We start from the raw sequence: 24405 nt of genomic DNA, 5'->3' as shown, positions 1-24405 counted from the left end.
AAATTCCACAAATGATGATAGTTCCTTTGCGAGGACATTGGGAACTATGTATTTTGTGACCTGCTTTCCCCCCACATCCAAGGCTCTGGAGCTTGGCATGGGGACAGTGGTAAACTTCTCACTGAGTGACACCCACCCACTAGAAGCAAAGCACTTGGTGGGGGGTTGAGGTGGGAAGCCTCTCAGTGTATCTCCCTTGGCATTGAATCACTGTCTCATGAGCTGAGGCAAGGATGATCAGGGTCCCAGTATTCATAATGGTGAAATGACCAAAACAGGGCCTCCATTCCATGAGTGGTGGCTGGGCAGAAAAAGTGAGCCCTGCTTCTCCATTGTATTCACTGGGATTTAGCCTCAGCAACAGATAAGACAATTGAGAAATGGGGAGATAGGGAGCTCTGTGTTCTTGTCTACAGCAGTGAGGAGTGGATGCTGTGCCTCCCTGGCCAAGGAGGTGGGGAGGAGGAAATTATTCTTTGTTCAGCTACCATAGACTCTTATCTTTCTCACCAAATTTTCATAGATTTTCTTGATTAGATGTTTCTTCTCTAACCAATTGCTCTTAAAACCACTTCCAGAGGCTTAAATTGTTGTTTTTCTAGAGTTTACACCAGTTTCACTGAGTAATCAGTCAGCAGAACTACTTATGCTGTCATGCCAGAAGTTTATCTCCATATATTTTTAAATAGTTTTAACCGTACTTGATAGTTTTCTCTCTCTCAGTGTCTCTGTCACTGTTTCTCACTGTCACTGTCTCTCTCTTATCTCTGTATCTTCCCCTATAGCTTTTCTTCTCCTTCTTTACCTCATTTTGCTCTTCTTAAGTTATATAGAGAGGAAATTTTGTTGACATATTCTGTCCTTCCATAAGATCTGGTCCCAAAGCAGGTAGTATATGGGTGGATAATGGTTTCTGTACCTTGCTAATATAGATGATTTATAAAAAGGAAAAAGGAAAGAAAAAGAAACAGAAAGAAATAAAACAAGAAATAAAACAAGAAAGAAAGAAAGAAAGAAAGAAAGAAAGAAAGAAAGAAAGAAAGAAAGAAAGAAAGAAAGAAAGAAAGAAAGAACAAAAGAAAGAAAGAAAGAAAGAAAGAAAGAAAGAAAGAAAGAAAGAAAGAAAGAAAGAAAGAAAGAAAGAAAGAAAGAAAGAAAGAAAGAAAGAGAGGAAGAAAGGGAGAGAGGAAGAAAGGAAGAAAGAAAGAAAAGGGGTGAGAGAGGGAGCCAAGGAGAAGGAAGGAAGAGAGAAAGACCAAATGCCAGTGGGAAATTTGACTCATCCTTTCATTTAAAAAATGTGTCTACTATCCCTAATGCCCTCACTACAGAACTTCCAGATGCAAGTCAATGCCAGTGTTTTATTCGTCCTCATTTTATGGATGTGGGAAACTCACTCTATGCTCCAATTTCATAAAGCCTTTCTGGTTCTATTTGTCTATGTCATTTAGAACATTTAATTCCTGTTACCCAAGAGAATGAAATTGCTTGAATATCTCTGTTGGATCCCAGAGACCAACAGTCATGTAAATTCAACCTCAAGTTGAATTTGAATCATTCTGCTTCTGTTCCATAAAGTTATTTATCTAGCTTTCAGTAGAGTTGCATGTCATTTAATTTGCTCATTTTTATATTTTCTTGACAAGGTATATGTGGAGAAGTTGGGAAATTTCACAACTAAACTTAACATACATTTTGCTGTTAAGTGATAATTTCACCTTTCCTTTGATTTTAATATATATAATCTAGCTTTTTTAAAAAAAAACACAAACTTTTTTGTCAGTCTTAATATATATAACCTACTAAGGGAAAAAAAATACAGCATCATAGGTATTTTAGAATTAAATGTGCTTACATTTCCTTCTCTGTGGGATTTTATACCACTTTTGAGGATTTTTTGTCTGTTTGTTTCTTACAATTTTTTTTCTTTCCCATAAACTGCCTCAAATAGAGATGATTCACTGGCAAATTTTCTAGCACATTACTCAACTGTTTCTTTAATCTACCTCAAATCCAGTGGTCTACATCTCTTCATTTCAGTTTCCTACCATGCTCACTTTACTCCTGCACTTGTATCACTGTCCACACCTTTCACCCATATAACTCCCTTCTCTACTCCAAACACCTATTCATCAGCTTTCTTAGGGGCTGTCATATTCAATAACTCCTACAATTCCACTTTTCCACACACCAAGCCTAGAGTAATTAACACACTCAAAAATTTTATTCAAATTCTGAAGTGTCTGTTATATCTACTATTTTAACTATATTTCCAATGACACTGTCTTAAAATAGAAACTCATACCTTCTTACTTTCCCTATTGAACAATCAAGATTTCTTGCCTTAAAATATTTTCTGTCAAAATATCTTCCACAGTTTTGATAAAGTGGATAAAGCCATGGAAATCCTAACAATATTAAATGATCTTAAATTTTAACTGCTTTACTCAGATTATCTTTTAAAATACTCTCTGTAACCCCATGTGATACACGGCATTCTTAAAACCATGTTCAAGGTGAGAAAATAAAGGTTCATAAAGAATTAAGGAGCTTTGTTATGGCTGTGGGCTCTACACCTCTGCCGGATCAGGAAGCTGGGGACGCACCCTCAGACGCTGCGACTGGTCCCTAGCTGTAGCCCCGCCGCTGCCCATGATAGATTCTTGTGGCCTTTAAAATGATTGTATAACGATGGACATGGATGCAAAGTGACTTCTCTACTGAAGCAGAAGATTCTTATTACCTTCCATTAACTCAGTTTAGTCTTCAAGAAGGGGCAGAACTAGTGAAATACAGAAAACTGAAGAGAAGAAAACCTCACTTTGGAACTTTCTCCATGACTGTTCCTTAAGCCCTATCTTTCTACTTGTTTCAGTTTTGCTGTGTATTTATAAATAGTGAAGACCAAAGAAATAGAAGGAGCATTTGAGAGCTTAATACCAAAAAATTTGCCTTGAGAGCTGCTATTCTTCGGAGGGAAAAGCATATCAAGCTCCTGTCTGATTTTTTTTGTTTGTTTTTAAACAGGTTTCTTATGTCCTTAGATTTTAAAGGATAAGTCAAATATAAATACATACCTGCACACTATTTTTAGCAGCTGCATAAGAATAATGAGATTTGTAAATTAAGGGCTTTGTAATGTGGATGTTTTGCTACTAGAGTTGACGACTCAGAAGATCTTTTATAGCTCTTCAGTGTTTTATTTTTGATCTATCACTTCAATGACATTATTTGCCCAAACAAAAGTCCATCTGTCTTTCTAAGCTATGACATTTTTGTGAACAGTGTTTGACTTCAGTGTGCAAATGTCCATGTATTATCTATTTAAGCAACATCATAGGGCCATCACTCAAGGAAGTTGAATGAGGTGAACATTGATATAGCTCTTTCCCCTTCCCCCTATTTTTTAAATGTAACAACTACTTTTTATGTTCCCCTCCCCCTTCCCCTTTCCACTTTCCCCTTTTGGAAACATGTCAGGATCTAGACAGTTTAAGATGAGCAATTGAGGGGACTGAGAAATTGATCCACACAGAGCCTGGCTTCTTTGTGCTTCATCATAAGGTGTGCTGCAGTCCAGCCTAATTTTAAGTACCATTTTAACAAGAGAAGCTCATGGAAATCCAGCCAGCAGACTCAAGGAGTTCAGGAAACAGGACCACAGAGGTTACGCTCAGGAATCCTGGCCATGAGGTTGGATGCCTCACCTTGTTGAAAAGAGACACTAGACCTAAATGGAGCAGCATGACTTTGTTCCTGCTTGGCTAAATTTCTCAACACCACAGTCAGCTAAGTCACCTACAGCCACCTTTGAAAAACTCGGAGAGCACCTACCCAGAGGAGATGGTAGATTTGGAGTAAGCTGTCGTCGACATAATTCCTCTGATGGCTTTTTTAACAATGGACCTCTACGAATGACAAGAGATTCCTGGCACCAGCCCTCCCTGTTCCGGCACGATTCCGTGGACTCTGGTGTCTCTAAGGGAGCATATGCTGGTTGGCATGGCTCTTCCCGAGGTCACGATGGCATAAGCCAGCGTAGTGGGGCTGGTACAGGGAACCATCGCCACTGGAATGGCAGCTTCCACTCCCGGAAAGGCTGTGCCTTTCAGGAAAAGCCACCTACAGAGATTAGGGAAGAGAAGAAAGATGATAAGGTAGAAAAGTTGCAGTTTGAAGAAGACAACTTTCCTTCTTTGAATCCAGAAGCTGGCAAACAGAATCAGCCATGCAGACCTATTGGGACCCCTTCTGGAGTGTGGGAAAACCCACCTAGTGCCAAGCAGCCTTCCAAAATGCTAGTCATCAAAAAGTTTCCAAAGAAGATCCTGCTGCTGCTTTCTCTGCTGCATTCACCTCACCAGGATCTCACCATGCAAACGGAAACAAATTGTCAGCCATGGTTCCAAGTGTCTATAAGAACCTGGTTCCTAAGCCTGTACCACCTCCATCCAAGCCCAGTGCATGAAAAGCTAACAGAATGGAACACAAATCAGGATCCCTTTCCTCTAGCTGGGAGTCTGCTTTTACCAGTCCAATCTCTGTTACCAAACCAATAGTACTGGCTGGTGGTATAGTTTTAAGCTCTCCCAAAGAGAGCTCCACCAGCACCACTCCTCCAATTGAGATCAGCTCCTCTCGTCTGACCAAGTTGACCCGCCAAACTACTGACAGGAAGAGCGAGTTCCTGAAGACTCTGAAGGATGACCGGAATGGAGACTTCTCAGAGAGCAGAGACTGTGAGAAGCTGCAGGATTCAGAGGACAACAGCACACCTGAACCAAAAGAAAATGGAGAGGAAGGCTGTCATCACAATGGTCTTGCTCTCCCCGTAGAAGATGAAGGGGAGGTCCTCTCTCACTCCTTGGGAGTAGAGCACAGGTTATTGAAAGCAGTGGGATGACAGGAGTATCCTGAAAATGATGAGAATTGCCTTACCCTCACAGAGGATGAGCTCAAAGAGTTCCACATGAAGACAAAGGAGCTGAGAAGAAATGGCTTTGGGAAGAATGGCTTCTTGCAGAGCCGAAGTTCTAGCCTATTCTCCCCTTGGAGAAACACTTGTAAAGCAGAGTTTGAGGACTCAGAAACGGAAACAAGTAGCAGTGAAACATCTGATGACGATGCCTGGAAGTAGGCATATAAATGCTTACTGTTAAATCTGACCCAGTAAACTCAGCTTGTGTGTTTAGGGGTTATACAGAAGAAATTGTTCTTTTCCTTTTCTTATGTTGTTGTTGAATACTTCATGCACAAGGGAAATAATCATATCCCAAAGAGAGAGAGAGCGATTGGCTTGTTTAGCTTTTGTTGTTGTTCTTCCCTGTTATCTGCTTAATAGAACTTCGTGTGGTGGGAAAGATTTTTAAAACACACACACATATACACAGTATATTGGGGGCGATGCACAGGTGGGAGCTGGCAGGGCAGAGAGGAGAAGATCTGCAGCAGCAGCTTCTACTACCAGCCCTTGGGGCACTCACCCCTGTGCTCAAGCAATCATTGTCAATGACAAAGTGACTATTGAATTTATAATTGTATTAAATTAATGCTAATAATTTGGATATTTTATTTTATTTCTGGCTGCTCGTGGTAACATTAGCGCTTAACCCAGCATATATGGGTTTTTCACTTTTTTTTTCTTTCTGGATACAGCTGTAAAATATTTGGATATAGGAAATGTGTTATTCTTGCAGCCTTGATATTCGGGGTGGATTGTAAAATATACATTTTTTTGTGAGATTTCAAAGATTAAGATTATTTTGATAACATTATTTACAGATTTAAAAGATGTGGTTATCACAAGTCTGTTGAGGGGGAAAACTACTGCATAAAATAACTAACTTGGAATAAATATTTTGCATCGGTTTGAAAAAAAAAATTAAGTAACTTGCCTAAAATCATAAAGATGAAACTAATTGTCAAGGTCTTTGAGCTATCTTCTGTCACATCAACTACAAAGCTTCTCAGCCACAATAAAATATCTCCACTGGTGTCCTTTGTATAATTTGATTTGTATTTATTTTAATCCTTTATTATAGTCTGCTTTATAGTAAAACTATATGTGGACATGAATTCACTATCCTTTTAGACTCTGATGGTTAAGGGTAGAAATCATGTCTTAATTGTTTACCCAGTGTGTATTAAAATGATTTGATGTGGTTAGAGTCACTCAGTAAGAGTTAAATGAGTCTTTAGCATTAAAGACATTTTAAGACTACTGTAAATTAGTAGCTTAAGTTGTTTTCTAGTTTTGCAGTAGTTGACTAACTTTTTCCTTCATTTGGGAGAGACATTAACTTCATCATCTTGGCTTATTTTTAATTGTGTAATTATGAACTCCCTGCCCAAATCTAGCCTGATGCTTTGGTTGGTTAAATATGTTTTGTAGCTTTCCCTAAAGGACTGTTAAATCGGTATCCCTGAATTACCCATTACTCAGTGATGGATGAAGAGATGTGCAAGGGCTTATGCCTTATTCTTGTAATCAGTATAAGGATTTTTAAAAATATCTATACTTAGGAAAATTATCTGATTGCATATTCTATATCTGTTTATCAATTTATCCATCTACCTTTTTAACTTCCCTGATTAGCTAGTGTCTCATCTGTTTACTAATTATCCATATGTTTGATAAATGATTGATCAATCTATGATTTATCTATCTTTCTAGGAATGAGTATAAAAGTACATGACTATTATTCAACTATTAAAATAAAATATAAATAAATATATATAGTAATTATTTTTTCTCACTTAAGTTGAAACGGTAGGGAGATCCCATTCCATTCATTATGAACCCAGCCCCTAAAGTCATTAGAGCTTCCACGAGTTATATGTCCGTCTAGAATATTTGATTAGAACTCTCTTGTTTTAAGCAGTCACTGTTGATAGGCTAGCTATATAAGCCTATGTGATCCTTTTAAAAGGTAGGAAGCCTCATAGATTGTGCTCGTAGGGAGTGGGAAGTTATACTGACACCTGAAGCACTAGGGTCTAGGGGCCAACTTCCCCAGTTGACATTTTTCTCTGAGATCTTTTTTCTCTATGAGATTCTGCATGGGAGTAGAGTTTATGGGACTCATTGCTCAGAAAATATACAAAGTTGTGGATTATTCTAAATTCTTGCTGCATACTTGAAAACTAACCATTTTTCAAGGAAGTATCTACATTTAGTCTTCCATTAACTTCCCTCTATCATTTTCCAATCTGGGAAATTCTATCTATTTTTTCTTCAAAGGACTTAGAAACATAATGTTGATCTTTCCTGAGGGTAGATCAGAGTAGGTGAACTGGATGCTCAGATAAACTAACTCTTTTTTGTCTTATGTAATCATCCTCTTACATGTGTACACATTAATGTATTTATTCATATGTCATCTTGAACAAATTAATACATTCATCAATAATGTCTAATGTGTAGTATGTATGTATGAGTGTTTACGTGTGTATGTGTATGTGTTACATATAGTATTTTGTGGAGATTTAGTTGCTCTAGACAGAGAAGGAACTAAAGCACTTATCAAGAGAGTAAATGTATATTATAGATTACTGTGTCGGTGTGGACAAAGAGAGTGAAGAAAATAATGGAAGTGGTTATTAAGAAAAAGTGGAGGAGTCATATGGTAGTTCTATTTTTCGTTTTTTGAGAAATCTTTATACTGTTTTCCACAGTGGCTGGCTATCATATGATCCAGTAATTCCATTCCTGGTACATATTTGAAAAAAACAAAAACACTAAATTTGAAAAGATACATGCACCCCAATGTTCATAACAGCTCTATTTACAATAGCCAAAATATGGAAGCAACCTAAGTGTTCATCAGCAGATTAATGGATAAAGAAGATGTGCCATATATTTACAATGGAATACTATTCAGCCATAAAAAAGAAGAAAATTTTGCCACTTTGCAGCAACTGAGTGGGCTTGGAGAACATTATGTTAAATGAAATAAGTCAGAGAAAGAGAAATACTCTATGATGTCACTTTTATATGGAATCTAAAAAATACAACACTAATGACTATAACAAAAAAAGAAGGAGGCTCACAAGTAGAGAGAACAAACTAGTAGTTACAAGTTGAAGGGGCAATACAGAGTGAGGGGGTGGGAGGTACAAACTCTTGGGTAGGTTACAAGAATGTGTTCTACAACACAGGGAATATATCCAACATTTTGTAATGATTGTAAATGGAGTGTAACCTTTAAAATTATATAACATTAAAAATTTAAAAAAATTTTTAAAAATCAGAGGAGGATGCTAAATGTTACAGTGGAGAGGATGGTGATTGGAATTTTGTTGATGTAGATAGCAGTTTATAAAATAGTGCCAATCAAAGCAAAACAGTAATACTAATATTACAACAAAGAGAAAAGGTGGCTCTAGCCTTGAAAAAATGATTGAGTACTTAAAAGTTGAGTTTGGGAAACCACCAGAATTGGACAAGCATATACACATGTATTTAGTAAAAGCATAATTGCAAGTGAAATGAATATTTAGAATTGGTACGTGGGAGTATTAAATCAGTCTGAGCTGGAGAAAAAAGAAACTTCAAGGCCTTTGATTTTTAAACCAAATATATAAGATTTATATGTGTGTATGTGTCATATGCCTATTTGTATTATTGTTCTATTGCTGGATAAAAAAATCTGTCACAAACTTAGCAGCTTAGCACAAATTTATCTCACTGTTTCTGTAGTTCAGAAGTCCAGGCACAACTTAAATTGTTTCTCTGCCCAGGGTGTCTCAGGCTTAAGTTAAGGTGTTGACCAGGTCTTGGGGTCTCACATGGGCTCATTCAATTAGTTAGCAGAATTCAGTCCCTTACATCTATAAAACTCATGGCAATTTCCAACTCTTCAAGATGAACAGGAGAAAATCTCAATTATTCTTTGAATGTCTTCTTTTTTTTAAGGAATCTCAGTTGATTTAATCAGACTCTCCAGTTAATATCCCTTTTGATTAACTCCAAATCAAATGATTTGTCATTTTAATTACATAGTAAAATTCCTTTTGCCATGTAACATAACATAAGCATGGAGTGAGAATCACCTTATTCACAGGATCTCTGTGAATCCAAGGGAGGGAATTATACGAGGCCTTTTCTCCAAAAGTTGGTGATCTTGCTGGCTATTTTAGAATTCTGCCTGCCATGCTCTGACTGCCTCTTGTTGCAGACACTCTCAATGCTCCTCTCATATCTCTCAGAATTCACCATTATTCTACTACCTGCAGATAGTGTCCTACAGCAAGCACTTTTTCTGCCAGGTTTCTACCTTTAGGTCTATTTATTGGGTAGATTAGAAGTCCTAGGAGTTAGCACCCTCAGTTGCTGCTCTCAGTGAATGATGAATGGGAGTTAAACTACAAATACTAACATTTCTGTGGTCCTCATATATAAATAATCAATGTTTCATACAATCTTCCTGAATTCTTAAAGATGTTGAACACTAGATGTCTACAGAGATAACTTCATTATTAACATTACACCCTGAACAGGTTTTCATCTATTTCCTGTCTCATCTTTCCACTCCTCTCATGGGTTTCTTGGGATCATAGCCCAAACAATCCAATTGCCCTAAAATTCTGATTCTAGGCCTTCTTCTGGGTATAATCCAACCTACTTCAGTGAACTAAGACTTAAAGTGCATTGACCACATGGAAAAATAAGGTATACATATATGAGTGTATATTTAATATACACTGTAGTATATCTATCTATATACTCATATATACTTACATGAGTATATATGTATATATTTATGATTTTTCTGAACCAGCATTTTTCTTTATGTGTCCCAAATTTCTATAACATGTATTCTTATTACAACTTTTTATATCAGGTTTGACTATCAATATACACCTAATTATCAAAATAAATATTCTATTTACTGAAAGTCTACACAAAACTAATATTCCCATCATATTAAATTAGTATCACACATTTCACCATTTCAATAAGCAGTACATAACAGTATTAAACAAAATGTACTTTTGCACATAAATATTTTAGTTTACATAAATTTTGCTACTAACTATCTTCTGTTCCTCATAGGCTAGAATTTTATTGCATCCATGTACTATTGATTGAATGTTTATTCTTTTTGTAATAAATACATCAATTCATATATTTCCTTACCACATATATTCCTCCCTTATGTATTAATTTTATATTTACGTATACATTAATAATTTATTATTAATTTACATATTAATTAATAAAATTAATTAATTTTATTGTTTCTTAGCATCATTTATAACCTAAGATGATAAATTTCTCCCATTTCTTAGCTATTGGACATCACTTATGAATAACCTTCCTGGTGATTAAAGAATTGCCTAGACAGACTTGTTATATGAAATAATCATAACATAAATTGCATTTATAAATTGGTTATAAACTAATACTTAAGCAAGAACAGTTTGAATGGATACAAATAAAGAATATTCATCATTATCATATATTTATCAAAAACATTTGAGCATCCATAACATGTAAGACACCAAACACTGTATTTTTTTTCAGGTATTGGAACAATAAAGAAATCTATGTGATAATATTTTATTGATTAGAATTACTTTTGTATGTGTAATATAGAGCACTTTCTGATATTATGCCTTAAAGATACAAGAAAAATAGCTAACTCTCAGGTAAAGCTATTGAATATTTGATAAAATTTTTTTATTTAGTATAAGAATGCACTATTATGTTGTTGGACTATTTCCTGTTTCACTTGGTAAGAAAAATTTTGGACAAGAGAATCTTACTATTTGTTTCAGAATTCAAATAAAATTAGGTTAAAATGAATATTTATAGTTACAGTACTATTAGATGATAGAATTTAATCATTCTGCTGATTTCAAACTACCATTTTGTAGCTTAAAATAAGAGTAGTATAGTTAGTACATAAAAGTAAGTATTTTCCATTCACATATGCAATATAGATGTATATAAATACCTATATACTATGAGTTTTCACACAGTTATTACAATCTTTGAAAAGTAACTTGACATTTATAAACTATCACCATATCAAATTCCCTTGTTTGTATAATTTAGGGATATATTCTTTGCTTCTGATTCTACCATATATTGTAGGTACGTATAATATTTTCTTTATTTTTTAAAATGAAGATATATAAATTCTCATAATCCAGGTAAATGAGCAGATCATTGTCCATTTCCTTTCAGACATGTTTTATGGAAAGCAGAAGAAGCATTCAATCTATATATGCTGTACCATTTCTAACTCCTTTTTAGAGCACAGATTTTAAGAGTTGTCTGTTCTCACTGTGTCTAATTTCTCTTGCCCAATTCTGTGTTTCTCCTTTAATAACTTATTTGGAATTTTATTGATATATAATATACATACAGGAAAGTGCAGAAATCTTAAGTGTAGAGCTTGAGGAGTTTTCAAAGAATGAACAAACCTGTATAATAATCACAAAAATCAAGAAGCAGATTTTTACGGGAGTGCCAGAGCTCTTTTATAACAGTCACTTCCTTTCCATCAAGGCAAATCATTGTCCTGACTTCTGTCCCCATGGATTAATTCTGCATATTTTTGAAGATACCAAGTAGTATGTAAATGGACATACAGTGCATATCCCTGGCTTCTTTTACTTTACATCACCTTGTTGTGTGTAAATATAGTTAATTCATTTACTTTCTGTTTACTATTCAACTGTATAAACATACCACACTTTCTTTACCCACTCTACTGTTGATGGATTTTTTGCTTCTTTATTTTTGGTTTTTTTTGAGATCTAGTATGAATAGTGACACTATACAAATTCTGAAATATTTGGTGTAGGATAAATATATGCTCAGATTTATTACATACTGCCTGCTTTCCAAAGTGGTTGTACTAATCTAAGCTTAACTGAGCAGTGTGTGAGAATTCTATTTTCATCGCATTCTTGCAAACACCTAATACTTACTGTCTTTCATGTTAGCAATCCTAGTGGGTTTGTAGTGGTATTACACTATGATTTTAATTTGCATTTCTTCAGTGCTTAATGAAGTGGAGTGATTTTTTTTAAAATTTTAATGGCATGTATTGTTTTCTTTCTAGTTGTACAAGGAGTACATGTTCACTGCAGATAACTAGAAATACATAAAAGCATAAAGTAAAAATTAACAATCACCCATAATTCCCACCCTCCAGAAATAATTATCACAAGCGTTTTGATGCATTTCCCAGGGAGTGTTTTTCTTATGACTCTTAGCCATTTGGATATCCTCTTTGGTGAAATATTCTTGAAGACTTTTTGTAAAATTGACAAACTGATTCTAAAATTAATATGTACATTTAAGTGGCAACATAAATCAAAGCAATCCCCACAAACTAAGAAAGAAAGGAAGAGCAAAGGGAGAATGGAAAGAAAAGAAAGAAAAAATAAGGAAAAAATGAAGAAAGCTAGAGATCAAAGCACATTATAAGCTATACTAATTAAGATAATGTTTTACTGCTAGAAGGACAGACATACAGACCAATATTACACAACAGAGAGTCCAGAAATACTATACTTATATGGTTACCTGATCTATTACAAAATCTCAGTGTAGATTAGTGATGGAAAAATGATCATTTTAATTAAATGGTGTTAGTTCAGTTGAGAATCAATATTAAAAAATAAATTTCTACCTCTAAATCATAAAAATATTTTAAAAATTCACTATAGACAGATGTATATCTAAAAATAAAGATTAAAACAATAAAATTTTTAGGAGAAAACATTACTGAATGTTTTCAAAACTTTGCAATAAGCAATGCTTTCTTAAACAGTGCATCATAGAGGAACAAATCAATAAATTAAACTACCTTAAAATTAAAAACTTTTGTTCACAAAAACAAACCATTAAGAGATTAAAAATTAAAAAAAAATTTAAAAAGCATAGAAGAAGATACTTGCAATACTTACATGTGACAAAGGATTCATATCCAGAACATATAATGAACTCCTATTAAATAATAAGTGAAAAACAGGCAATCCAAACACCAGTGGCTGCTATACATTTTAAACTTTAAAAATCATTTTTGTTGTTTTATAAAATTATTGTTTAAATTCTCAAAGGTATTTGCAATAATAGTTACCTATTTATATTAAGGACCTATTAAAGTTCTACTTGCCTATATGAAACAAATTTCAGAGAAAATTTGGATTATCCTAACATTGTCTATATGCTGCTTTACTAAAACTTGTTTAATTTCCTTTGGGTCACAATGCGATTCTAAATTCATAATGTGAAGCTCACAAGGTTCAAATCAGAACTGACTAAAACCTATGACACCCAGGCTTATAATATCAGGTTTTCAGCAAGAAACTTGAGATTTCTGCTGTATTTCTGATAGCTGAGAGACAGCTTTTCAAGTATCTTTTAGCTGGTCTATTAGAACTAATGTCGCCAGCTGTACTTTCTGTTCAACTCCACTCAGTACAGATAACAGAGCTCTACTCTCTCCCATGCATGTATAGGAAACTATTCAACGATAATGCCAGGAAACTTGCTTATCCTTATTATCCCCAAAACTCAGCGGCATGGCAGTAATTCCATTTTCTGAATACTCTTTCTCTCTCAAAATATTTAATCATCAATATCACTCCCATTATTCCATAAACAATAAATTTATAAAGCAGTAAAATAGTCAAGTAAAAATATTATGTAAATATAAGCAGATACATGTGAATCGCAATGTTATCCAGGCTTGGTGAGGTGCAGAATAAATGATGCAGTGGAAAAATTCTACATTGAAATAGATTTGGCCCAATATTTTCTACCATCTAAGTATCTTAAGCAGACTTGGTGATTGTTTAGAACTTCTTTTTTTTTTTCCCAAACAACTCAGAAAATTACAGTTGACAAAATAGAATTGAGTTTAGAGATTTAATAAATGTTTATAATATATCCATGAGCTATCGGAATGATAATTTCAATTTTTATTAATTTGGAGATAATGACAAATCTTGGGAAAAAAAGTTAGGTAGGTTAAAATAAACATAAAGTCTTGATATATTGTCAGAAAATGGATTTTCCTACTAAATAACAAAGTGCTATAACAAACACACAACCTAAAAGCTAGTTTGAACAAAGAGTATATGCATAAAAGTTTGTTGATATGATCTGTAACTGTATTTCATTAGCCGTACTGTCAATAGCCATTTAAAGTCAGGTTTACAGTTTAATCTCATATGTATTTTTAAGTCATATTTTGGATTATCATGTACTTTACTGAGCTTCAGGTTTGGAATATAATTTTTGATTTAACTATAAATGAACAACTAAAAGTAATGGATCTAATGTTTGTTGACTTCCTACTTTGCCAAAAGACTGTGAATGCTTTGCATTAATTATTTTATTTATTTTATTCTTAATACAGCTAGATCATTAGGAGTGTGATTCCCATTTCCTAGAGGAAGTAAATAAGAGGCAGAGAGGTGAAGAAATTACCCTATACTGTATTACACAGTTAGTAAGCAGCAAGGTCTATATTTATGCTCAGCTAAGGTAAATTTCAAAACCTGTGGTGTTTCCTTTACCAAACACAACAGAGTCAAGTCTTTAGAAGACAATCATTTGGCTGCTTAACAGAAGTGATTTGGGATACAGCATAACAAATAATGTAAAATACTTAAAAGTATTATAAAATGTTGCAAGCTACCTTTCTCTCTGGTTGATCTACATCTTGAATTAACACACTGTCGTACTTTGCCCATTGCTTTAGACTCAACTTAAACTGGAAAAAAAAAATGAAAGTTTGACATATTTATTTGTAACTAGATAAAGGGAAGAATATTTTCCCTAAATAATTATACTCTTTAAGTAAAATCATTAAGAAGGAAATTATGAGTGCATAAAACTAAAAGTTTAACAGAACTTCACATTCTGACTGTAACACATAAATAGAAAGAAAACCTTTAGAATCTTTTCTCATGTATGTGGGATTCTTATCACAACACACTGCCTGGCAAGTGTCATTAATACAAAAAATTCATTCATATTAACAATCTTTCTGTATTTAAAACTCTGTATTCTATGCTTACATGGATAGACATATGGGTCATTAGGCTGAACTTTAAAAAATACATTAATCTTGCAATAGTTATGTCTTTATTGAAAATTTTTTTGTTTTTATTGTGTGTATTTCATTCTGACTATTTCTGATACTTCTCTTTCCAAATATATAATATTTTTGTCTTTCTAAATTAACAAAACATATCTATTTCTGATTACAACTCGTCAAAAGTTTGGCTTAATTATCCAAATAATTAAAGACTATTTTATTATTAGAGGAGGATTAATAGTCTAAGTAATAATATTTCATTTTTCAAAACTAATCTACTCCATCTCTAGAATCTACAAATACGTTCACGATTTTACTATAAGAATGACATGTGAACTAATGCACAGTCCACCATGGTCTACTAGATGGCTGATTGATTTTCAAGGGAATGAGAATTAATATTTATTTAGTGACAATGTTTTGTTCGGTACTAAGCTTTAGCTTCTTCACTTTATTTAATACACTGAGAGCCCTATGAGACATGTGCTATTTTATTGTTGCCATTTGTAGCCATTTATTCAATTAGCAGTTACCACCTTAATTAGATAAATAGAAAATAGTAAATTAAAGTGCTCTAAAAAAAACCCCGAAATCAGTGAACAAGTGTGGTCTTATTCATCCTTTGTTTCTTAGTATTAGTAATTTCATCAGTCATCCAATAAGGTGAAAACCCAGGAGAAGACTGTTAATAAATCAATTCAGTGGACCATGATAATAATTGTTAATAAAATCTTAATATATTCATTTTTGGAACATGGTAAGCCTATAATCTAGTCTTTAATTTATTTCCAAGTGTATTCAAGAATACATTCTTTCTATATCATAAACATACACACATACAAAAGGGACATGTTTTTCTCTTACATTTCAATTACTACCAGTGGTCTAGAATTTTATATAAGATAATAACTATCTTTTACTGGGATACATATCCTAAAAAAACATATTTGTCACCATCTGCCCAGAAAGATGTACATTTAAAGCCTTTAAAAAATCACCTGATACAATCTATCAAGATATGTGGATAGTAAGAACTATAATTAGTGGTTTAATAAGTCTAATTATTCTAACATTAAAAGATAGCTTTTAGAAGAAATTGATATACTAAATTTATATGTAAGTCAAAAGGACAAGAATGGCCAATTATATTCTCAAGAAGGCCAAAAGTTAAGAATCCATAAGATATCAAAGATCAAGATTGATACATGAAGTATCAAAGAAAGATCAATCCATGAGGTGTCAAAGTTATCAAGATCTATATAGAGATTAAAAATATGGTATTGTTAAAAAGTTGGAAATAATGGATCATTGGAACAAAATAGAGTTAAGAAATTACCCTAATTGGTCATTGCCTGATATATAACAAAATGACACTGTGATGCATTAGGAAAATAACGGTATGTTCAATAAGAATGCTGGGTCTATTGGATATTTTATGAGAAAAAGATTTTTATCTTATGTTATAAACAAAAATTGCTTTTTGATATGTTGCACATCTAACTGTGAATTGCAAACAATAAAGCTGTTAAAAGAAAAAATTAGAGGCTATCATTATTTTCTATGGTAGGTAAAGAAATACTGAGCAGAAAAACACTGACCCTAAGTAAGAAATTAATAAGTTGGGCATTAACATTAATGCTTTTGCTCAGCAAAATACAGTAATAGAGAGAAAAACAAACACAGAATGGAAGAAAATATTCACAAAGTATATACCTGGCTAAAAAATAATGTTTCCAGGGTGTGTGTGTGTGTGTGTGTGTGTGTGTGTGTGTGTGTGTGTGTGCGCGCGCGCATGCGCACACACATGAAAGTCAAATAGACAATGAATAAAAACTGTAACAAGCACTTCATATAAGATGTTCTGCATTAGCTAACTACATATTAAAAGTTGCTTAAAAATGACTAGTTGTTTAGGTAAATGTCAGTTAAAACCATAAGACATTATTCCACCAATTTAAGAAGTCAGACAATCCAAGATTTGGAAGAGATGTGGAGAAACCTGAATGCCCAATCTCTCTCTGGAAGTAGGAGTGTAAATTGAATGGTACAAAGGTTTTGCCTCTTCTTTTGAAGATGAACTTAACTCCAGGATCGAATAATTTCACTCATGTGCATACCCAACAAAGATGGCTATGCATGTTCTCTAGAAGACATGTATAGTGATAGTCATTCCAGAACCTTCCTTTACAGCCAAAAACTAGAAATAAAACAAATTTTTATGAGCTTGAGAATGATTGAATAAAGTAGTTTATTTCTACAATGTGATACTGAAGTATTGAGAATTAAACTACTACTGTACAAAAATACAGGATGAATCTCATAAATACATTAAGTTAAAAAAAAGATGAAAGATACACATAAAAAAGCCCTTTTTATATAACCCTCATCATATAGAGTTCAAAAAAAGGCAAAATAATTTAAGTTTTGGATCTCTGGATAGTTTAACCTCAGGGTTAGTGAATGGAAAGTGGTGAGAGGGATCCTTCTGGGGTTCTGGTAATTTGTTAGTTGTTTATCTATGTGCTGTTACAGATATGTTCACTCTGAAGAATTTAACTGATTTATACAGTTATTAAGATCTGTGTACTTTTATTCTCTGCATGTTATATTCCTATACAAAGTTAATAAAAATGTTATTATTAAGGTATAAAAATACATCTGAAGGCCTGAAACTTGGGCTTGCTAAGGGGATGGTATGCCATATAAATTTCTCCATTTTATAGTAAGTACTAAATGTTCTAAGGTTATTACCAGTTATTTGCCCCTGACGAGAAAGCAGGAAATTAGCCAGAGTATTCAGAAATATTGGACAAGCGATTGTAAAGGAGATGTCTCTAAAGAACTGACAGGACACTCACTCTGATCTGCAGTTTTTCTTTGCTGTAGAGCACCTTGTTAAAAACTTCAACGTCGGGAAACTGTGTACCTCTGATTGCAGTCGCTACCATGTCCTTGGGTATGTTGGAATAAGTTAGTTACATTACCATCAGCATTTGCAACTTCATACAAGGATGGTTTGAATATATTGCAATGGAATAGCATTATAAACCTTATAAAAATACATAACATGCAGTATAAAATGAATCTTAAGATGTAAAATTAAAATATTAAATTTATTCAGGAAAGACGTATTTGCAAACAAGCTTAACTGTTTGCTTTGAGTGGTAGCAGACTTAGCTCTTTGTTTCAAAACAAGTGTCTAGGGCTTCCCTGGTGGTGCAGTGGTTGATAGTCCGCCTGCCGATGCAGGGGACACGGGTTCGTGCCCCGGTCCGGGAAGATCCCACATGCCGCGGAGCGGCTGGGCCCGTGAGCCATGGCCGCTGAGTCTGCGCGTCCAGAGCCTGTGCTCCGCAACGGGAGAGCCACAGCAGTGAGAGGCCTGCGTACCGCAAAAAAACCCACAAATGTGTCTAAGAAATGTATCTGTTTAGAAGCACTTAATCCTAATTCTATATAAAATAAAGTAACTTTAAAAAGTTACTATAATTAGTAACTCCTTGCATGGAGACACAGAGGAAAAAGCCTGTTCCTGTACTCTGCCCTGGAGTCAAAGTCCAATTCAGAACTTCCATATGCTGGGTGGGACAGATTATATTGGCTATTAGTTAAAATCAGGTAAATCTGTTGCATTATATTGTAATCTGGCCATAGATAATTCACAGGTTGATTCTAATCATAGATTGTGGATAATAAGAAAGGATTCACTCCTCCAAGTTAGAAGCTTTCAAGAGCCCACCAGGTTGTGTGTTCTCCAGCCCAAGGAGACTGCAATTTACAATAGAACTCTCCAGTGGACAGGAGGGTAAGCTATAACCACTAAGGAACTGTGCCAGCCATAGTAACAGTTGAAGATGAGAAAAAGAGAAAGTGATATGTGTGCTGTATAAGAAAATTTGAGATGCTTTTGTGCACATTTAGTATCAGAAAAGTGTCCTAAAAAAATACCTTAAGATATGATTCACTGAAAAGTTGGCACAATGGACAGGATTGTTACAGGTCCTGAGAGGGGCTGAGGCCTTACCAAGAGACCTCCATTACTGATAGGAAGGACTGAAAAAGCTCTTGTATGCGCACATGATATGTTCTACAGGATTTTTAAATTATACCTATTAGGATGCATTTGTTAATAAAAGTGCAATTATCTCAGAGTGAACTGACCAATTGATGTTTTCTTTAGAGCACTACCCTTCCCTTAGGACAATCTTCCTATCTAATGTTTTCAGTCGTCTCTGTCATTTCCAAAACACAATGCTTCATCCAAAGCAAACTAAACTGTCTTTGAGTCTACCTTGTGCTGTTCTTTATCTAAAGAGATAACACCTGATGAGTTGAAAAAAAAATTGGTGCTAATGAATAAACATCTTGTTTTTCAGTCTCTGGACAATGTTAATAGCAGTTTGAAAGAAGAGCAACCTGAAGAATCTCAACACTAAATTAAACACATAGGCAAGACCAGATGCTGTGACAAAGACGAAACTTGACAGGAAAGTTCAGGTGCTTCCAAAAGGAGCCCAGCTGTGGCAGTGCCAATACTTCAACATGTCTGATGACAGGCTAGGTAAGAAAGGAAAGTGAAAGGAGAAATTCACATGTAGATTCAGAAAAAGTTCAGTAATATCCCTTTTCTTGTATTCATTGGAAGCCGAAAGCAACTTCTCCTCCTTGTGGATTCTAACATACAAATGGGCTTTATGGGCTATGCTTTCTCTTTAGGTCTATTCAAAGCAAATGCATTTCCTGGAGGGTGGTTTTTGTTCATATTCATTATCACTGGATTGCACTTTCAAATGTAATAATTCAACAATTACTTTTGCCAAATTCAGAGACTTAAGCCTTACACTATTTCTACGGGTTATTTTAAATCATAAAATTCACTTAATGTGTCTGGATTTTCTCACCTATAAATCCATGATCCTCGTACATTTGGAAATCAGGGCCCAGTCAAGGAATGTTAATTCAGGATACCGGCATACATTTCCAACTTTTATTTTATAGATAATTTAAAAACCAACCAATATCTGAGACTATTAGTTTAGCTCAGGCTTAAAACCTAAAAGAAAGTTACCACAAAACAAGTCAGTTTTACCAACAGCTCTCAACTAAGACTTGCAGAAATGCCCTTAGATTTTTTTCATCTCCTAACTAGTAACACAGATTTACCATGAAAGCCCTCCACCTCCCTTTACTTTGTTGTTGCTATGCTGTAGTAGAGATCTGACAAGGGAAGTACCTTCAATATTAAATGAAAGTATTCTTTCACATTTTAAAGTTGGTCTTCAAATATACTTAGGGTGAAATGAACTGAGACAAAAGAAATTATTAGGAACCTTAATTAAGAATTTGAAAATATAAAAATGAATCATATTTATATTATATTATGATTTTATTTTGCCACCATGTTTGTTTTATACAATAAGAAAATTATAAGTCTATGCAGAAAGTATAGCTACATATAGTAGCTACTGTGAGCCAGGCATGTTTGCCGACCAGAAAATGTACTACAGTAACAAGTTGTCAGGCTGGGGTTTTGAAATAAAGATAGTTCTATTTTTAAAAATTATGCTTGTAGATAAATGGTTTAAGTCTCTTAGATGTATGTAGTTCTAACACATTTATATTATACCCATGTAGTTTGGAAGCATTAAATGAAATCAAAATTGTTTTAAGAAATGGCTCTACAATCAATCAAACTTACAAAATTTAAAATTAATGTTTGCTTCCTCAGTTACAACGCATGATAAAATGATTTTACAGCCTCACTTCATATGTGAGTCTATTAAAGTCTGTTGTTTATATTGAATTTCCTAACTAGATTGCAAGCTTTAGGAGCTCAGGAGAAACTGACACTTTCAAGAATTTATACTCAATTTCTATTTATAGTCACATAGTAGGTATTCAGAATTTTTTTGTTGGTTAAATGACCTTTTAATGTTAATCTTTAAACCTTGAAGCTGTTTTGATTTTTCAGTGATTTCTTCACGTTATATTCCTTTTCCCTCTCCCTGCTATATTATCAACTCAAACACATGTCATACTTCATGTTTCCAAATATAGTTTTGTTTTGTTTTTCTTTTTTCATCTATTCATCCTGTCTCTTTTGAGGACAATTTTAAATCACACAGTAATTTAATGCAAAAGTTCAGAATATTTTGGATGGTAATTCCTCCCTAGGTGATCTATACAAATTTTTAAACAACCATCTATAAAATGGTTATGAACACATATTCTTGATAAACCAGCAGGGAGCATATGTATACATTTTTGAATTGTAATACAGCAAGAAGTAGAATGAAAGGATTTAACAGTATTCTTCAAAATATTTCACGGGCACTTTGCCAAAACGCTTAAGCAAATGGCTTTTTGTATCCTTTTCTACTGAGTCAATATTAGTAATTTTCATAAAAGCATCTTACCCAGTCAAGAGAGTCGTGAAAGCATTTTTGCCATGAACAGAATGAGCTTATGTAGAATATTGATTTTTCATGTCAAACACAGCTGGAGTGTTTCATCAGTAATTCCAGATCTGACATATAAAATAGCCTCACTATTCCTCATACCTGCTGAATCAGAAAAAGTTTGGTTAAGAGATACCTTAAAGAGATGCTGCTTGAAGGCTGGGTCCATGTAGCACCAAGGGAGATGGAGAGGGTGTTATTAGTCATCTTCTAAAATACCCTGCTGAAGACAATCAAAGCTGTTTTCCTTTCCTGATGCTTTACTGGTACCAATAATCCTCTTCTGACGAGCCAGGTCACTGTTCCTTTCCCTTGGTCTCACTGCAGAAGACTGCAGAGCACACCATTCTCTGTGAAGGGATTAGGCATCTGTTACAAACAGATGGGCTACCCCAAGTAACACATAACAGGTAATAGCAAAGCAGAATGGTTATTCCCAATTCTCAGGGTTGATTTAGTTGGATGCTCCTCTTATGAATACATTGCTTAATTTTGTGTGAGTTTACTGCATTTCAGATAATTGTCATGAATCTAAGGACATTTTAATGGTTCTTAATGCTTTGAGGTGTGCATTAGGGGTTTTTGATTTCTGGCTTATAGTTTGTCTTCAGGTTTTCCTTAATGTTTGCTATATGGTAATCGTTAACTAACTCACTTACAATTTTGTTTTCATGAGCCGCTTACACCTTCAGAATTTCAAAGCTTATTTTTTCCTTCAGACTTACAGATAATATGGAAGTGAAGCATTCCTATGCTCTGTTCTCTGGGACTTTCAGGACCTAAGTTGTATATTTATATAATTTCTTCTCTTTATAATTAAAATCTTGACATCACACTTTTCATTGAAAACTATTAAATGAATTGCCAAATTGTATTTATAAATATCTCCCACTGAAAATAAAAAATATATATATGAAATGTCAAATATATAATTAATATCAGGGGTTTTAGAGTTAACAAAGTAACAAATTTATAATTAAGGAGTTCACTTTTTACTTCTGTATTAATAAAATGCAGAACTGAGTTTGGTATAAAAGCAGAAATACATGAGTGGCCTTCTTTATGTTATCTACAAAAGCACTTCCCAAGGATTTTAAAGTGTATGAGCTTGGGAGGAAAAAAAAAACCTAAAAAACAAAAAACTGATATGCACTTTTCTCTGGTCTTCAAAGTTTAGGGTCATCTGTTACCACTGATAAAATACAGCATGGTGACTAGCAATGGATTATCCCAATTCCTTCCACATTATCCTGTTTCATTTTTACTGAATATTTACCACCATTTAAAGTCATGTGAAAATAAAATTTCAGTGTGGGAAGGAAAAGAGCATAGATATAAGGCAACATTTTCTGTGGTTGCCAAATGCTAAATTCCCAATAGCAAGTCATTCTTTGAGGGAGAAGTAGAAGATTAGTTGCATTCATGTTACCATATGACAAACTGTCACTTTATGAGAAACAGAAGGTATTATTTTGAATCCACAATTCCATATCTATTTCATGTGTTGACCTTAGAAAAACATGTACAGTTTGTCATTTCCATGACATTGTAGAAACAAATCTAAACCCAGCTGAATAGATTTAGACTTGTGAATTGTGTTTCATAAAACTTGTGAAAAGGAAAAAGCTGTGACATATGTAGCTACAGAGAAGCATGTACATTTTATTAATCTTTAACACTGAACACTTTGGACTCTGTTAACTAAGATATGATTCCTAAGTTATAAGTATACTAAACTTATTACATAAAGTTTATTATAGTAAATGAAAGTCTACATTTTCCTTTTTTTCTTTTATTTAATTTTTTATTGAAGTATAGTTGATTTACAATGTTGTGTTAGTTTCAGGTATACAGCAAAATAATACAGGTATACACACATACATATATATTCTGTATATATGAATTAGTTTACAGACTCTTTTCCCATGTAAGTTATTACAAAATATTGAATACAGATCCCTGTGCTATACCGTAGGCCCTTGTTTATTTTATATATAGTAGTGTGTATATGTTACTACCAAATTCCTAACTTATGCCTCCCCCCACCTTTCCCCTTTGGTGTCCATAATTTTGTTTTCAATGCCTGTAAGTTTGTTTCTGTTTTGTAAATAAGTTCATTTGTAATTAGAGTTCAAGTTTTAATTAGATTCCACATACAACTGGTATCATATGATATTTGTCTTTCTCTGTCTGACTTCACTTAATATCATAATCATAATAGGAATCATTATTCACTATTCTCCCATTCTTCACAGCTGTCTTTTAGTTAACTGGGAATAAACCCTAAAATCAGTTCTCTTACCTCCAGAATTTTCCCAGTGGCTGTCTGGCTGCTAAAGAGGCCCAGACTCTCTCCTTTCTCTTTGAGTGTGAAGTGGAAGATGCAGACTCAGAGTTTCTGGCTTCCCCTCTGGGGTGGAGTTGGATATTCATCGGAAGGAGTGAAACTCTTTATCAGGAGCCTGTGCTTTGCCCGGGGTAGTGAAAGACCAAGGGGTGCTCAGGGTTCTGAAATGGACTGACAAGCAACTAACTGAAGATAGTTCCATACTTTGGAGTTAGAGTTAACACCTTTGATTTCTGGAAGAGAATCTGCTTTTATCAAGATTATTACATGGTGTCTCCTCTGAGCTATAAATTAACCCCAAGGGGTAGGTCAGAGTTTCCACTACAGGAATTGCAAGAAGAATTTAAAGAAGTTCTTTAAAACTGGAAAACGTCTTTTAAAATGTAACTTTGTAAAACTGAGCAGAATTAAAAATTCACTGACTAAAGGTATGTTAGATCATAGATAAATGTAACCTTACAGTTGTACTTATCCACAGAGGACAAGAGATTGGATGCTCCTGTCTGCTGCTCTTGGAAATGAGGAGGTTCCACCT

The 24405-nt window shown here is 34.1% G+C and overlaps 1 pseudogene; it reads left to right on the top strand.

Annotated features, from left to right (window-relative positions):
• Positions 1 to 3643: 3643 nt before the first annotated feature.
• On the top strand, positions 3644 to 5200 carry LOC131743888 (vasculin-like protein 1 pseudogene; annotated as a pseudogene).
• Positions 5201 to 24405: the final 19205 nt, after the last annotated feature.

The sequence above is a fragment of the Kogia breviceps genome, chromosome 17, assembly GCF_026419965.1.
Source record: "Kogia breviceps isolate mKogBre1 chromosome 17, mKogBre1 haplotype 1, whole genome shotgun sequence".
In the NCBI taxonomy this organism is placed as follows: Eukaryota; Metazoa; Chordata; class Mammalia; order Artiodactyla; family Physeteridae; genus Kogia; species Kogia breviceps.
The sequence above is the reverse complement of the archived record's forward strand: the minus strand, read 5'-3'. Positions and strand labels throughout refer to the sequence as shown.